The 16,193-nt window shown below is 53.0% G+C and overlaps 1 long non-coding RNA gene across 4 annotated transcripts in view; it reads left to right on the top strand.

Annotated features, from left to right (window-relative positions):
• LOC124479800 overlaps window positions 1-15,923 on the top strand; it is a 46,449-nt gene extending 30,526 nt beyond the window's left edge. For all 4 annotated transcript variants that reach the window (XR_006957468.1, XR_006957466.1, XR_006957469.1 and 1 more), the window contains 2 exons: window positions 12,405-12,531; window positions 15,137-15,923. This is a non-coding gene — a long non-coding RNA (uncharacterized LOC124479800). The remainder of the gene's footprint in view (window positions 1-12,404; window positions 12,532-15,136) is intronic.
• Window positions 15,924-16,193: the final 270 nt, after the last annotated feature.

Here is a 16,193-nt window from a genome sequence, read left to right as displayed (position 1 = left end):
TATGGCACATTTTGTTGCTGTTTTACAGTTTTAAGGACTTCTCTTCCTCACCCAAATCAAGTGGTCTTAAACTCCTTTCTTTCTGTGGGGACTGTACTGGCCTAGAGCCAGAAGATTATAGTGTTACTGTGGTTTAGGCTTATAAAACTCTATCTCCTGACGCAACTCATACTTTGCTGTTGGCATAATTGTTAGCCAAACCCTATTACCTATTTAAATTGTTTTAATAGCAAATCTCTCCTGCCAGTTCAGACCTACTTCAGAAACTGTAACGAGCAGAGATAGTGCCTGGAGTTTCTCCCATTGCTTGGGACATGGCTCTTGACACTTCATGTTGTGGGCTCGCTGCTGCTCCCAGGGCCAAGCGTCCGTCACAGGTAGACTCCTGCCGTTGGTCGTGTCATTTCCACGAGCCTCATGGCCCTCACCTACCAACAGTCAAAGTCTTTTTCAGAATAAAGGGGAACAAAAAGGAACATGCGTTTCCGACTGGAGCAGGTTCAGCTTAGAGCTGACTTACCCTTCAGGCCTGTGTGTGAGCGTGCAGGACTGGACTGAAATACAGGATTGTACACCCGCCCCCCCTCCCTCCCCCAGCCAGTGTGTGCCTGTCACCATGTCAGCGTGTCCCCCCAGGGTGATGGCCCTCTCTCTGCCCCTCGGGGGCCCTTTTGACTCCGCAGCACTCTGTGTTTGCCCAATCATTTGGGAGCCGGATATGAGGATGAATAGTTAACTACGTTCGGGTCAGCCTTTGCCCCGCAACCCCGGCCCTCTCCCCCCTCTCCCCCCCCCCCCCCCCAAGACCCACTGTTGACTCATCTCCATGGCGATGGGACAGGAATTTGTTTTCTCTCGTGTGTTTTCGCTGCCAACCAACGCCAGCCGCCCTCCCCACCCCGCGTACCCCAGCCCACCCCACATACCCCAGCCCCTTTACCCCTATGTCTCTCACCCACACTCTAACCAAACTCCACCCCCTCTCCCACCCACCACCCCAAACCGCCAGGCTCTCCCCCCTCCTCTTCGCCCTCCGCCTTCCCCCGCTCCGTCAGAGGATAGCCAGAGGGAGTCACATGGCTGGGCTGTGTTGGGAGGCAGAGTGGAGAGGTGCTGTCACTTGGGCTTTGCTGTGCTTTGCAGCAAGACCTCAGGGGAAAATGTGTGTGATTTGTTTGGTTTGGTTGGAAAGTCAGTGCAGTCAACTACAGTTTCCTTCCCTCCGGACACGCACACACACACACACACACACACACACACACACACACACACACAGACACACACACCTTTACACATGCCTGTCCTTTTCCCAGGCTTATTTTGCAACATTCGTGAATTCGGAATGTGCATCGCACGCAAAATGTTGCAACGTGCGCTCCCCCCACGGCCCGACAGGCTCTGTGCAAGTGAACTTAGACAACAACCTTTTGACATGTTTATTGTGTCTGTGAACTCAACGAGAGAAAACCCTTAACTCGGGAGCGAAAACCCCCCCCAATGCACACACCATAGGCTACCACAACGTACACCAGCACACTTCACTGAAGACACTAACACACCACAGAACAACAGACGCCCTAATCCCCAAGGCCTCATCCATTTCCTGTGTGTATTGCTTGAACAGTATCCAGAGGCAAACATATGCATGTGGTGGGTTTGTTAGGAGAAACGCTACATGCTCCGTGTGGTGAGATTGATGGTCTTGTAGGCAGTGTTCAGAGGTGAGGCCGCCCTAGTCTCCTCCGAAGGCCCTAAACCGACACTGTCTCAACACGCTTGACTAGCTCAACTATGTGTGTTACGACACGTGTGTTCCTGTGTGTGTATGGGTAGGTTTCCTTAATATACAGTATGCGTGCATTCCTGTCGGTGTGTGTGTGTGTGTGTGTGTGTGAGCGTGTTCCTACGTGTGCATGTGGGTTCCATTGTGGACCCTACCGCACTTTGTATATGTGTGTGAGTGTGTGTGTGAGTGTGTCTTTCTCCGTGTGTATGTTCGGTTCCTATGTGTGGTCCGTGTGTGTGTGTGTGTTCCTGCGTGTGTTTGTTTGCGTGTGTTATTAGCTCAGGGCAGGTGAGTGTTTGCTTGCCTGCCACCCTTCATGACTGTTTGTTCATTGAATGCACCACGTCCGATTTGTCATTGGCTCCCATTGTTTTGCTCATCCGACTGGTGCCTAGGGCTTGTGCTCTGCTCTGCCCCGGCAAGTGAGAAATATGTGCTTTTCTTTCTTTTTTTCCCCCTTCCCGTCTTGACTCTGTGTTTGTGCATGTGTCTCTGGATGAAAATGTGACTGGAAGGAAAAGTATGAGAGATGGTAAACCCATTCAGCCTGCGAGAGAGGGAGAGAGAGAGAGAGAGAGGGAGAGGGAGGGAGGGAGGGAGGGAGAGAGGGAGAGAGGGAGAGAGGGGGAGAGAAAAAAGAGAGGTGATTCCTTGACGTCAATCAAGAGGCAAAAAGGGATTCACGTGTGGCAGGAGGGAAACTTTGAAGGTCCTGAGGAAGGGGTGGTGCTGAGCGCGACCTGTGTTCAGGTCCTGGTGTCTGCTCACCATCTGCACTGACAGGCAGGGTTGTTGTTGTGGATGCGGGTCGACGCTTTCTGAAACGAGGCAACCATGGGAGTCGCAGAGGGGACTGGTGTGAAGTCATAGCAGAAGTTGTTGGTTTTCTTAATGAACTGGCTCGTAGTTGCCGACAGTGGCTGGCAGGCGGGTCGTCATGGTAAACTATTTGTGTGTGTGTGTGGATTAGGGTTAGGTTTGACGCCTGCCCCAAGTCCTATGTGTGTGTTTTTAGTGTGTGTATGGGTATTGAACACGAGACACAAATACTATTTATTTATCTCCAAAATGTAGGTGATTAGAATGAGCCTAGCCAATGTGAGTCATGGATTTAGGTTGTGTGTGTTACCCAGACCTAATATGTGTGTGTATTGTTCCTGTGTTTGTGTCTGCACGCCACACGTGCATGCTGATGTGTCTGCACTTGTGTGTGTGTGTGTGCGCGCGTGTGTGTGTGTGTCTGCTGTCCAGTGTCACTGTGTGGGTGGTCCCCATGGCTGGCTTGACGGTAATCCCCTGTCCCATAAAGCGGCGTCCGAGCGCAGGCCGGGGGCTGGCGCTGTGTGACCACTGGAGCGCGGGACTTCCAGCAGGTGAGCTGAGCCCCTTGCCCAGCCCTGACCACACGTCAGCACTCCACACAGCCTCTGAAACAACTCCACATGCATGGCTACCCTTGTAAACCCCAGCCCTAGCCGTGGTCCTATCCTCAGCCCCAGCCCTAGCCATGGCCTTCCTCTCAACCCCAGGCCTAGCCATGGTCCTACTGCCAGCCCTAGCCTAATGACTTCACATCAACCCCAGTGATTCAATATAACAACATTGTCCGTTCAAGCCTTTGTTCCAAACCCCACACTCTAAATATTGATCATTTCCTGTTATTTCTTCTGCCTTTGTGCGTCTACAGTAAGTCCACTCTCCCCAGGAGCTGACGTGGCCGCTGGGATGACAGTGGAGAGAGGCCTCAGGTTCAAACAGTCCACTCTGAACGGGACGTGTCAAGATGAAAGCCACAGCAGAGGTCGTAGCTTGCTCCAGGCTTCTGTGAGGAAGAGGAGGGCGAGGGGTGATGAAGGCTCTTTTATCTAGGAAAATTGGAGGCCGCACTGCCATGCAGTGGAGAATGACTCAAAGGCCGGTGCCATTAATAAATATAATGCTGTTTGGTATAATAACAGCAGGCTGGACAAGAGAGAGCAGGAACAATAAGCAATGGTGAGGAGGAAAGGGCCTGAGATTAAAGGCAGATAGGTATCCTGTACCTCTCTCTCTCTCTCCCTTTCTCCCTCGCTCTCTTTCTAGCTCTCCCCCTCTGTGTGGAATTGATGGAACTCATAAACACATGCACCGTGAGTGGTCTGTCCTGACCCCGCCTCCCCGTGTGACTCGACCCGGCCCGCACCGCCATGCAGAAACGCAATTTGTTCTTTTGTTTGTAAGGATCAGAGGGAGAGCAGTGACTTGTCTTTCTTTCATTCCTTCCCCCCCTTCCTACCAACGCTGTTGCTGAGTGCAATTTAGTTTGATGAGCAGGTGTTTTTTTTTTCTTCAAATCTCCCAGCAATGCTCTTGGCTTCCACCTCTGGCGTGTTGGGCTTTCAGACAGAGCCAGTCATGTAGGGCAGGATTAGAGAGCGGGGAGGAGGAGGAGGGGGAGAAGGGGGAGGTGAAGGAGTCGGCCGAGGGGGAGTTCGGAGAGGAAGAAGAAGGAGGAGAAGCTTGGGGAGGTGGAGGAGGAGGTGGGTGGGGAGGTAGTGGGGGATGAGATCGACAGAGAGCAGGAGGAGGAGGAGGAGGAGGAGGGAGGGGGTCATGATACGACCTCACAGCCCTGTGGTCCGAGCCATGCGGGGTGGAGATTAAAAAAGAGAGTTATTTTGTCCCGACATCCCCTGTCGCACCGCAGATGTCTTTAGAGCAGGCCTGGGAGCAGCCAAGCTGGGGCGAGGTACTGGTCCCCTGGCCCAGCAGGTACAGCATTGTGGGCCCACATAGACTGGGTCGGGGTGGAGGGGGCAGAGGGGTGCTGTGTCTGCACTTCTCCATTTTTTGGTGGTGGTGGTGGTGGGGGGGGCATCAGAACAGTGGATGGAGAGCAAGAAAGGGTGGATTAGAGCGTAGGAGTGAGGGGGACGGGACTATGGTGGCTTCAGTTCACCGTCTGACCCGTTTGTAAGCAGGCGTCTGCTGAGAGCTAGCCTTGTGGAGAGACCCCCTCTCTGGGGAGCTGGAGCGCTCGGGCTGATGTCACCTGCAGCACAAAGCAGCCGGCAGAAGCAAGCAGAGAGGGGATGGAATGTTGCTATGTGTGCTGTTCTCTGGAACACCCATCTTCTGTTTCAGACAGGACTGACAGGGCTGGGCCATGAGGCTCTGTACATAAACACCACATACAGTAGCTAGCTTTTTTTTTTCAATTCCAAAAATACTTTCTTTTCTTCTTTAAACATGTTTATTGATAGGGTTATTCTTTGGAGAAAAGGTTGCACATGTGAAATATAACAACGTCATGACTGCTGTAAGAAGATAGAACATTGAACTTGTCTCTTTGGATTGAGATCAGACTGGCTATGGGGAACCAAATGTCCCCTATGGCCCACCGTAGCAGTCTAGGAACAGCACACGGACAGATCTCCACCATGTTCTTTCATCACAGTCTCATCCTGCTCTGCTAATCCCCTACCTGCTACCGGGTGTGGTTTACAACACAACAACTTTATCTACAGGCAGCATTCCTCACAGATAAAAACCATGGAAACAATCAACAGTGACAACAAGCGTCAGAGAAACTCAGGCCGGTTCATTCAAGTCTGGAGGTCTGCTTGCTGAATCATTAGCGTGGACACTGCTAGGTCACTGGTTAACACTGGTGTGGTCAACTGAGATGTTGACCACACTAGACCAGACCGGAACCGTCAGTGTCATCTGGAGCTCTGTGTTCAGGTACTGTAGGACCTTCCCCTGCTCAGGTCCAGGCCCCTCCCAGCTGGTCAGGTTCCAGGTTTCAGGCGTAGCTGGTTCCCCTAGGTCCTGGTGAGGAGGGGAGATTGGATTCAGACCGGGCCGTGTTCTAGAGCCGACTGCTGCCGGGGCCGCGGGCCTCGCAGACGAGCAGGAGAGAACGGGAGGGAACATGAGTCATTTGTTTATTAGTGATGTTTGCCTGGTCCTAATCCCTGGTTGCTTGGGATTAGCTGTGTGTTCCTCATCCCACCTTTTTCCACCCGGCTCCTTGACATTTACATTCAATCTTAAGGGTGTGTGTGGGTGTGTATGCACGTGTGCGTGCACGTGTGTGTGTGTGCATGTATGTGTATTTAGGGAGATTTTCAGCGATGCCTTACAACTCAATGCCACACAATTCCAACCAACGTCAATAGGAAAACTCCGGGACTACTTTGTGCTGTGGAGGGTTATTTGTGACTGATATTGATCCTCTGCCTGCTGGGGCTTCCGCTGTGGTCGTGACGAGGCCGAAGGCGGGCTCGGGCCTAATGACTCAGTGATGTCGGAACCATTTATCTAACGGAACACTCTAGAAGCCCTGTAGAATCTCCCTAATCAAAGACACTGGCTGTTCGACTGGCGTCACGGAAAACGGAAAGTGTGATGTCATAGAACATGGAGGATGAGTGAGAGTTGAAGGTTGGGTCTCTGTTATACATCCATGACCTGGGAGTGAAGTGACACCGTTCACCCTTAGTGGAATAGGGTTGGGGTTGCATTAAAGGCACCGCCTTCTGTCACTGCCTTCTCGGGTATTGATCCTAAACAATCCCAGGTCATGCACACTTTGTTTGGGCTCCACACACACACGCGCACGCACGCACACACTCTCGCCGCACACGCACGCACACTGAAACTGACAAATGCGTAACATATAATTATGGGTGTTTATGTGTGTGGGCTGTGAGGTTGCAGGGTTGAAGAGGCCCACTTGTGGCTGTTTGGAATGGTTGACCCCGTCCGGGCAAGGAGGGGATCCAGGAGAGGAACTGAGGAGCCTGTTCCACTCTGGAGCTCTGGGCTGCAGGCGTGATTAGGCCTGATTCACACACACACACACACAGACACACACACACACAGACAGGAAACCAGCTGAAGCTATCGTCCGATACGCCCTCATTTATAGGATCATGGGGTTTTGCGAGAGGAATGCATTCTTATCTTTTTAAATGGAGACGGTCTCTCTGGGCGTGATGGCAGCCTGCTGGTCTCTCTGCGGCGCTCCCCCGCCCTGTTGTCGAGTCAGTCAGACGTTTGACTCAGCATTCGTGGACTCTGTCCAGCCGAATCACAGCTGAGCTTCGCAGGGTAGGAATTAATTGGCCCGAGGGAAGATCCGCTCCGCGATGCGTGTCTCGGTCTGTGTCCCGCCTCAGCCGGCTGTGCGCCTTTTGAAAAAAGGCTCATGTAATTGGCTGCACAGTCACAGTCCCCTGCGTCAACGCTGTCACCCTGTGGCTGCTCGGTGGGCCCTCTCTGCCCCTGCCACACCTGACGGGAGACCCCTTTAGAGCCTGACAGGCCACCCATTTCAGGAACTGCCCCCCACCCCACCCACATTCCCCCCCCCCCCACACTCTCCATTTTTTGGAGTACATTTGTTTGTAATTCTACCTTTCCTGAGTTCAGTTTCTGCCTCTTTTTTGATGTCCTTCATCCAAGCTTTGAACTGTTTGAAGGAGATTTTTTGGGGGGTAGAAGGCCTCTGAAAACCCAAATCCGCTCAGTCTCAACACCTTTTCATATCACTTACCTGCTGAGTGTTTGTGGGAGCGCCACCCCGGAGCCTGGCGCTTCTGTCAGCGAGGAGCCAAGCCTGGCTCCGTCAGCCCCCAGACCGGAGCCCCGACGCCGGGCACCACAGGGCCCCGGCTAGCCCCCTCTGATGGAGCTGACCGCCAGGTCTGCAGAAACACACCTCCCCCCAGCCCCAACCTCCACCCTGGCTGTCTCTGCAGTGCTGCGAGGGGACTTGCGAGGGCTGTGTGGGATCGCTCCATGGGGTATGAGTGCGCGGCTCCTCCAGCTCGGCCTCTAATCCCCCTTCCCTTTTAACCACAATGGGAAACATGTGCTTACCCTGTGTAGGGTACGGGCCCACCATGGGAGAGGCTGTTTACCTCTGCGCTAAAACTAACATTTCACAGCTCCTGCTCAGAGCGGGCGGAGGGGCGGAGGGGTAGGTGGGCTCAGCCCAGGACAGGATTGAGCTGCTCCTCTACTTCTGTTAACGGACAACATCCAACCACCCCCCCCCCCCCGCCTACCTCATTCAAAGACTACTTTCGCACTTTGTGAGAAAAATAAAATAGTGTACTTATTATACAGTAAACAAAATATGCGTTTTTGGACCGGAATGGTCTCGTTTGAGTGACGGTATGAAAAAAAACACCATGCTCATTCCCCCACTCCTCCTTCTCTGTCCACACCTCGTTGAGTTATGGGTCCAAGTTTGACGTTGATAATTGCTGCTCTCTCCTCTACTGAGAGGGGATTAAGGGAAGCAAAGAGCCGCGCTGGTGAAAACCATCTCCAAAAGCAAGATAATCCCCCATGTCAGATGTTTCCAGATGTAGGACATTTTTCCCCAAATCAATCCTAGTTTCAACCCCTTAAAACTAGAGCGTCCAGAGTGTAGTTCCTATCCCTTCCTGTGGCCTTCAGAGGTTCTGCAGAAGTTATAGAGGTCCAGTTTAACAACTCAGCAGACAGAAAATGATCCCCAAAAGAAGACAGGTCATTGGTTTACTTCACAAAGTGAGAAATGTCCTTTGACGACTGCAACTAAATACCTCTGCAAGCATTTATTTTCTCATATGGAAATTCCATTCAATTATCAATGGAGGTGTTGTGCAAAATAGAGACTCCCTGTAGCATGTCCCCTGTCTCTGGTCAGTTGGTCCTGTAGTTACCGTAGTAACTGTAGCTGTACTGAATGTAGCTGCCCCTCCCTTCCCCCCAGTTGTGACCTGTAAGATGAGTGAGACCTTCCTTCCTCCTGTGAATGCCCTGTTCCCCTCTCCGTGTCCCTGCTATGCCCTTTCCTGTCCTCCCTCCCTCCATCCTCCTCTCTCCTCCGGCCCTGTCATAGACTCACCTCTTATCTGGACATCCACTGCAACCCAACCCGCCCCCCCCCCCCTCTCGGCCCCCCATCTATGGGCCTCTCAGATGACCCAGGGCCCCGTGGAGAGAGAGTGACCCAGTGAGTGAACTCCTGAGGGGCTGACAGAGTCCTCACGCCCTCCCCACTCCCAGGAGAACACACAGAGAACCCCCAGCCTCCTCCCCCCAGCCTTCAGCCTCTGGTCTCCACATGTTTGCCAACAGGGCCCTGGAAGCCGGTTTGACCATCCAGCTGCTATGGCTGGATCACTCTTGATCCTCGATGATGATATGAAAAACAGGGCCCTTTCCTTCAACAGAGAGGCCTTCATAACCCTGCTAGAGGGAGACTTAGCCTGGCCCTGTCTCTCTCCAGGCTGCTAGCCTGGTTGGAGGGCCTTTACGGTGCGTAGCCTGCCGCTCAACAGTGTGGAACCTAATGTACATGCTGCGGGAGAAGGAGACTTGTAGCTCCTCCAGAGGTCTGGGATTGATTAGCCAGCCTAGCCCAGCGCCAGGCAGCTACTCCGGAGCTCTGGTTCGGCTACGAGCCCTGAGAGGAAGGCAGAGCAGGCTGCTACGTCACCTGATGGTTGTGATACCGATGCAGGGTTTGTACAGCACTGATTCACACACACACACACACACACACACACACACTGACACACACCACACAACTCCCAATACACAGACACCGGACAAGTGCACGCATAGTAATCAACCGAGTGTTTCCGTTTCATGAAGTGGCTCTGTACCGATAACAAGCAGGGGGCCGGTGACGTCCATTAGGCTCGACCACTGGAATCAACTCAACAGCTCCTGGAAACCCTCTGACTGGGAGTCGATCCTGTCATTGTTTGGGAAGCACAACAGAACGTGCACAGCTCCCTCCTCATACCTGCCAGACGCTCTGTAAACGTGTTCCCACATGCGCCCGTGCTGAAGAGCAGTGTGCCAGCAGAGGAGTGGAGCCCCTTGAGCCCGGCCTTCTCAAGGTTTTCCCACGTTCCCCGTGGAGGGCCACGAGCGGGCGTGTCTGACGAGGCGGGCTGTAGAAGGGGTTGTGAGGTCGCGGGAGGAGCGTGACACGCCACCGGTTTGGGCCTGGGGTCTGTGGATGCTGGACGGGGTGACACGGAAGGCAACATGAACACAGGTCAGCACGTGATGAAGCCTGAAGCCTTCGTGCTTCGGTCCAGCTGGGAGAGGGAGAGAGAGGGGGAGAGAGAGGGAGAGAGGGAGAGAGGGAGAGAGAGAGGGAGAGAGGGGGAGAGAGGGGGAGAGAGAGAGGGAGAGAAGGAGAGAGGGAGAGAGAGGGAGAGGGAGAGTTGCAGGTTGTGAAACACACTCTCTACGTGGAGCTCTACGTGTTGGGCACAGTCTGATTAGAGGCTGTTGCCTGTGTGTGAGTGTGTGTGTGTGTTTGTTTAAGCATGTATGTGCTTGTGAGAGTGTGTGTGTGTGTGTGTGTGTGGACCTGAGCCCAGAGCTCTAAGTGTGTGTGGACCTGTAGACCGCAGCTCAGAGATGTAATCTGATTTGCAGAAAGGAACGGGTCGTTTCACATGACTGGTTTAACGGAGCACAGGCACAAGGTTGTGCCAGCGTCCACCATGTGTGTGTGTGTGTGCCTGCGTCTGTGTGTGTGCACTCGCATGTCCATCTGCCTGTTTGATCATTTATGTGTGTGTGTGTGTGTGTGCACAGGTAGCACAATACTCCGTACTTATATTTGTATTCTGGAAAGGGTGGAAGTGCGTGCGGTGCGGCCAGATGCAGACACCACCCTTCTGCTGTTGTGTTTGCTTGGAAAAACAAGCACACCCCACCGATTTACATGACAGTTATAAGACTGACAATCAGCTAACAATTAGCCATCTGGAACAGAGTAGAGCTACGTTTGCCTGTGATGCTCACTTAGTAGCAACCTTTGTGTTTACACATCTCCTAGAATCAGAGCTTTATGTTGAACTAATGGACCATCAGAAATGATATCAAATAATTGGTCGTCTTGTTCCAGGACTCCCGAGAGGAGGGCACGGGCCTCTGGGACTCCAGCGCTCTGCTCTGGGTCTGGTTGTTTGTTTGTTGGGGTGGAGATTCTCCCTGTCTCAGTCCTGGATGTGGTCCATCAAGTGATTGGCTCGAGGAGCCGTGTGTGTCTGTGTGTGTCTGTGTGTGTGTGTGATCTTGGTGATCTGGGCAGATGGACGACTGCAGGTTGTTTTCCATCTGTGGGGGATTATTGACTCGTTAACACAAACACACATTTGCACTTATATACACACTCACAAACACACGCCATGCCCAGTGATTGTGAAAAGGCCTAGGGAGATGACATGTGTTTGTGTCTTTATATTCGTTGTGTGTGCCTGTGTGTGTGTGTGTGTGTGTGTGTGTGTGTGTGTGTGTGTGTGTGTGTGTGTGTGTGGGCACAGAAAGCTCCCTAACACTAGGATGCAGTGTGCAGGAAACTCGGCACCCAGCAGAGCCAATCAGCAGGGCAGTTTTTCATAAGGTAGCAATCTTACCACACAAAGGGGTGTCCCATAGTCGAGGGATCCCCTACCTCACGCCTAATCAAGACCTGCCCTCCTCGCCCCGAGCCCTCAGCCACTCAGCCCTCGTCCCTCACCCCTCTGAATGCGTCCTCATCAAAAGGCCTCACAAGCACCCCGCAAGCCTTAAGCCTCCTCCTCGAGGCCGACATGATAACTCCCTCTCACGCTCACTGAGAACTGGGACAGAGGCAGCAGTAAGGAGTTTTTGTTTTTTTGTTTTACCAGACTGGCATGCAGCTACCTGCAGTGTCGCATGCCAGCGTCCGATACCTAAACACAGCAGAGGAAAGACAGAATGATTTGACCAGGTCCTCCACAACTCTGGGATTCAGTTTCCTTCCCTGCCGTCCTCTTATTGCCGTTTCCTCTCCTCTCTCTCTGGTCCACAGCTGAATGGAGGTTCTTAAGTTTAGGCTTTGTGTCACTTGGAAACAGTGCATTTGTTGCCACGGTAACTGGCCGGGACGGCAAAACTCTGGAGCAAGAGAATGCCCCTGTTTGTGATTGGGCAAGGGCAGACAGACCTGTGCTGTCATTGGTCCAGTGAAGGATACTTGAGTCAAGGAGCTTGTTGAAACACGTATTTTAAACGTTGACCTGATAAGCATGGAGAACGCAGGGATGGAAAAAGTGGCTCGCAGTCCTCACAGACTTCTGAAACGCCAAAGTGGAATTACCCTGAAACTGAAGCTTATACATTAGCGTTTTACATGACCCAGTTGGTCAAATATATAGAAACATCTGTAAATACATATGGGAGTTGGTCCTGAGTCATGCTATCTTTATGAAGGTTGGCAGCCAGCCAGCCAGCCAGCCAGCTAGTTAGTTAGGCAGTCAAGGAGGTAAACAGACAGATAGATTGATTTGATTTGATTTGATTTGATTTGATTTGATAGGCAGGCAGACAGACCGACTGTCAGCAAATAGTTTGCACTGTAAAACATTACTTTTTAAAACAGGCATTGCAACACAAAACACACATATATACCCAAGAGGAAATACATGGAATGTTGTAATAAAACTAGCCCCCCCCCCCCCCCTCCCTCCCCCCCCCCCCATTAAGGTATGCAGGAGAGTAGCACAGGAAGTTAACGTGAGATGGATACAATTTAAGGAAACTGCTGTCTGACTCCGATCTTCTCTCTGTTCTTGTACCGGTCTTCCAGGAAAGACCAGAACAGACACCAGAGGCTGACCTGCGAGAGACTAAGAGCAAAGACCAGAGGCTGACCTGCGACAGACTAAGAGCAGAGACCAGAGGCTGACCTGCGACAGACCAAGAGGAGTCAACAGGTAGGTGGAGTGTCTGTACAGCAGCCCCAGTGTGGCCCTCCCCAGGGCGGGCTCCTCTGGGTGGCTTCCTGTGAGACTCTCGCAGGGTGACATGGCGTGGTGGCAGCCGGGGGGGTGGACAAGCTCAGCACCATGATCTCCGGGTTCTTGTGTAGAACGTCGGCGGTGACAGGGCAGGGGAAGAATGCCGAGCTACAGAGATATCACTTCAAACAGACCTAGCCTCAGATCCTTTTCAGAGGACTGGAGGGAGATATGCTTTGATGGGCCACCTTGGAGACACTGACCCACAAAGGGACCTGTGTGTGTGTGTGTGGGTGGGAGAGAATGAGGGTTGTTCTTTGTGTGGCATCGCTAGGCTGGTGGTGGGTGCTTGAGAGAAGGGCCATGTTTGACCCCCAGCTCACATTCAAGACTGTCCACATACCATCTCTCCTCTCTTCCTTATCTGCCTTCCATCTCCTCCACCGCTCCCACCCTCTCTCCTGCCCCCCAGCCCCCCTCCCTGTGTCTCTCAAAACGGGAACAGTGTGTTATGGTTGTTGTATATGTTGAAGTAGATGGCAGAGTGCCAGCAGACCACTAGCTGATGTGCTGATGGAGATAGTAGATGGTCCCAGCCTTAGCCCCAGCCCCACCTCCAGCCCTACCCAGCCTCCCCTTAGCCCTAGCCCCAGCCCCACCTCCAGCCCTACCCAGCCTCCCCTTAGCCCTAGCCCCAGCCCCACCTCCAGCCCTACCCAGCCTAGCCCTAGCCCCACCTCCAGCCATACCCAGCCTCCCCCTAGCCCCAGACCCAGCCCCACCTCCAGCCATACCCAGCCTCCCCCTAGCCCCAGCCCCACCTCCAGCCCTACCCAGCCTCCCCCTAGCCCCAGCCCCAGCCCCACCTCCAGCCATACCCAGCCTCCCCCTAGCCCCAGCCCCACCTCCAGCCCTACCCAGCCTCCCCCTAGCCCCAGCCCTACCCAGCCTCCCCCTAGCCCCAGCCCCACCTCCAGCCCTACCCAGCCTCCCCCTAGCCCAGCCCCACCTCCAGCCATACCCAGCCTCCCCCTAGCCCCAGCCCCAAACCAGCCCCAGCCTCAACCCAGACCAACAATCCAACCCCCCAGCCTCCACTGGCAGACAGGTTGGGGCCTGGTTCTGCAGGTTGGAGCTGCAGGTCTGGCCCAGGCCCAAGGTGAAGCAGACAAAACATGTAGTGGGAGGAATGTGTGAGGCGGCAGGGGGAGGGAGGTGCAGTGAGAGAGGTATCATGGAGGTTTTGGGGACATGGAGATAGATACCGTAGACAAGTGAACGAAGGAGGGGGAGAGTGAAGAGAGGGGAAAGTGAAGGAAAGATAGGGGGGTTGCGGACAGACTGACCCGCACTGGAAAGAGAAGGGAGGGTGTAAGGTGAGGCCTGAGGGAGAGGGAGGGAGAGGGAGGGAGAGGGAGGGAGAGGGAGAATGAAGGAGGTGGAACGTGACTGGCTGCAGGTCATCAGCCGAGGATGCAGACAGGCAGAACATTGAACGGATGACTCACCCCTCCCTCTCCTACCCCCCCCCCCCCCCCCTCCCGCTTCAATCCCATCTTTCCCCCGGGGCGACACCTTGGCCAGCCGGTCTCACAGCTCCACATCGTCACCGTGAGTCATGTGCTAATGTGTGTGTAAGTGTATGGTGTGTGTGTGTGGGGGGGGCAAGTCTGACACATGATGTCAGACTTGTCGGTAAAACAGAGTGCAGGTTGTCAGGCGGCCACCCACCTGCACTAGCTCACTCTGGGTCCCCCTAGCTCTCCCTGGCTCCTGTCCCGGTGCCTCCCAGGCCCCCAGATAACACTGGCTGCTGTCAGAGGAGTGGCCAGCCCTGTGTTCCCCCCCCACCCCCTCCTGACCACTGGAGGTACCCCAGGGCCAAGCCATGTTCCCCTGGCACACCACCGTTTCCGCCAACCCTTCTCCTGCGAGCTCGCGGACTGATATTTTGTGTCACGTTGTAGTCCAACTCTGTCCTCGGTTTGATCATTACGTCTCTCATCTTATTTTTTTTATCGAAAGCAACCCGCTGCAGAATAGAAGGCGGGTGCTTTGCCAGGTTTTTATTTGACTCTGTTGTAGTCTACTGCGTTCTGCTGGACTGTGTTGCCTCAGCTCCAGCTAGTCAGCACGCCTCTGCCTGGCTGCACTTGGAGACGCACACACGCACACACACACACACACACGCACACACAGGCCTAACCTCGATGTTCCTTGCTCTGGTAATGTGATAATTTTGTGTGGCGGTTGAGTTCCTGGATGAGTCCGATTCATCTGCCACGTTTGACGTCATGTTGAATTAGAGGGCCCCGCCATGGAAACCATCTGAAGGCAACGTGATCCGCTCTGCTAGATCCATCAGTGTGGCTCGGCTCTTGATTGATCTGGTCTGGCTCTGGGACTCTGCAGTCGTCTGAGTCTGATTTGCTCTCTTAAGACAGTCATTCCAAGCATTTTTGGGGGAGGTGCTGAGTAGCCATACTGTGCTCTGATATATTCTGTCTCTTTAAGCTGTCAAATGAGGACACTGTTTTACGGACCCCGAGCCAATCAGCAGATATTTCTCTTGTCTTTGCAGGAGTGTGATGGCCTGGCCTGGAACGTACCATTTAGGAGCTGCACCAGTGGTGTGATGGACAGATCTTGACTGTACCATGTTGGAGCTGCACCAGGGTTGTGATGACCTGACCCGGACTGTACCATGTTGGAGCTGCACCAGGGTTGTGATGGCCAGATCTTGACTGTACCATGTTGGAGCTGCACCAGGGTTGTGATGGCCAGATCTTGACTGTACCATGTTGGAGCTGCACCAGGGTTGTGATGACCTGACCTGGGCTGTACCATGTTGGAGCTGCACCAGGGTTGTGATGACCTGACCTGGGCTGTACCATGGACCCTACTATTGAGGAGTAATAACAGGTGGGGGCCAGGAGAGGTCCAGTCTGGTATGGCTACTGTCAGAAGCTACCTTGTTAGAAAAATCACAGCTAGGATCCATGCCTGCTGGACTCACTGACAGGATTTGTCCTGAACACCATAGGACAGTCCCATGGCTGTTTTGGAACGATCCACTCCACCATTTCTGGAAAGGTAACTTTTTTGAATTAAGCCCCTTTTTGGAGAGCTCCAGTATTAATGGAACGGCCTTTTCTACTGCTGTACCTGACACTTTCCATGAGAGACTCAGTTTTTTTTTTCTCCAGGGAGACTATCTTTTGGGAGTAAAGGATCGTTCATTTCACAATATCTTTGTTTTAAAAACACTGACACAATGCTTATTCTGTTGTTAAACATTTGCAATTGTTTGAGGACACCACTCTGCCAATCTTCCAACAAGTAAACATTAAAAAAATTCAGAAACATTATTCATGACTTTTTCTTTGATTCATGCTTACTATCCCAAAATGTTTGACTATTGAGAGCCGGTGGGTAAAGCATTTCACATATCCTCATAACCAGAAGACTAGAACTGAACAGTTGACATCACCATTGCATATTGACATACAGTATTGAAGTTAATAAGGTTGTCAAGTGAGATATTTATGGAGCTCTTGTTGTGTCTGTGGTGAGACAGGAAGTGGATGAGGAGCAGGTCTATCCACATCACATCCTGTTTGGTCTATCATCCCCACCCA

Source organism: Hypomesus transpacificus, chromosome 17 (assembly GCF_021917145.1).
Source record: "Hypomesus transpacificus isolate Combined female chromosome 17, fHypTra1, whole genome shotgun sequence".
Taxonomy (NCBI): Eukaryota; Metazoa; Chordata; class Actinopteri; order Osmeriformes; family Osmeridae; genus Hypomesus; species Hypomesus transpacificus.
Note: the sequence above shows the minus strand (reverse complement) of the source record. Positions and strands in the feature narration are given on the sequence as shown.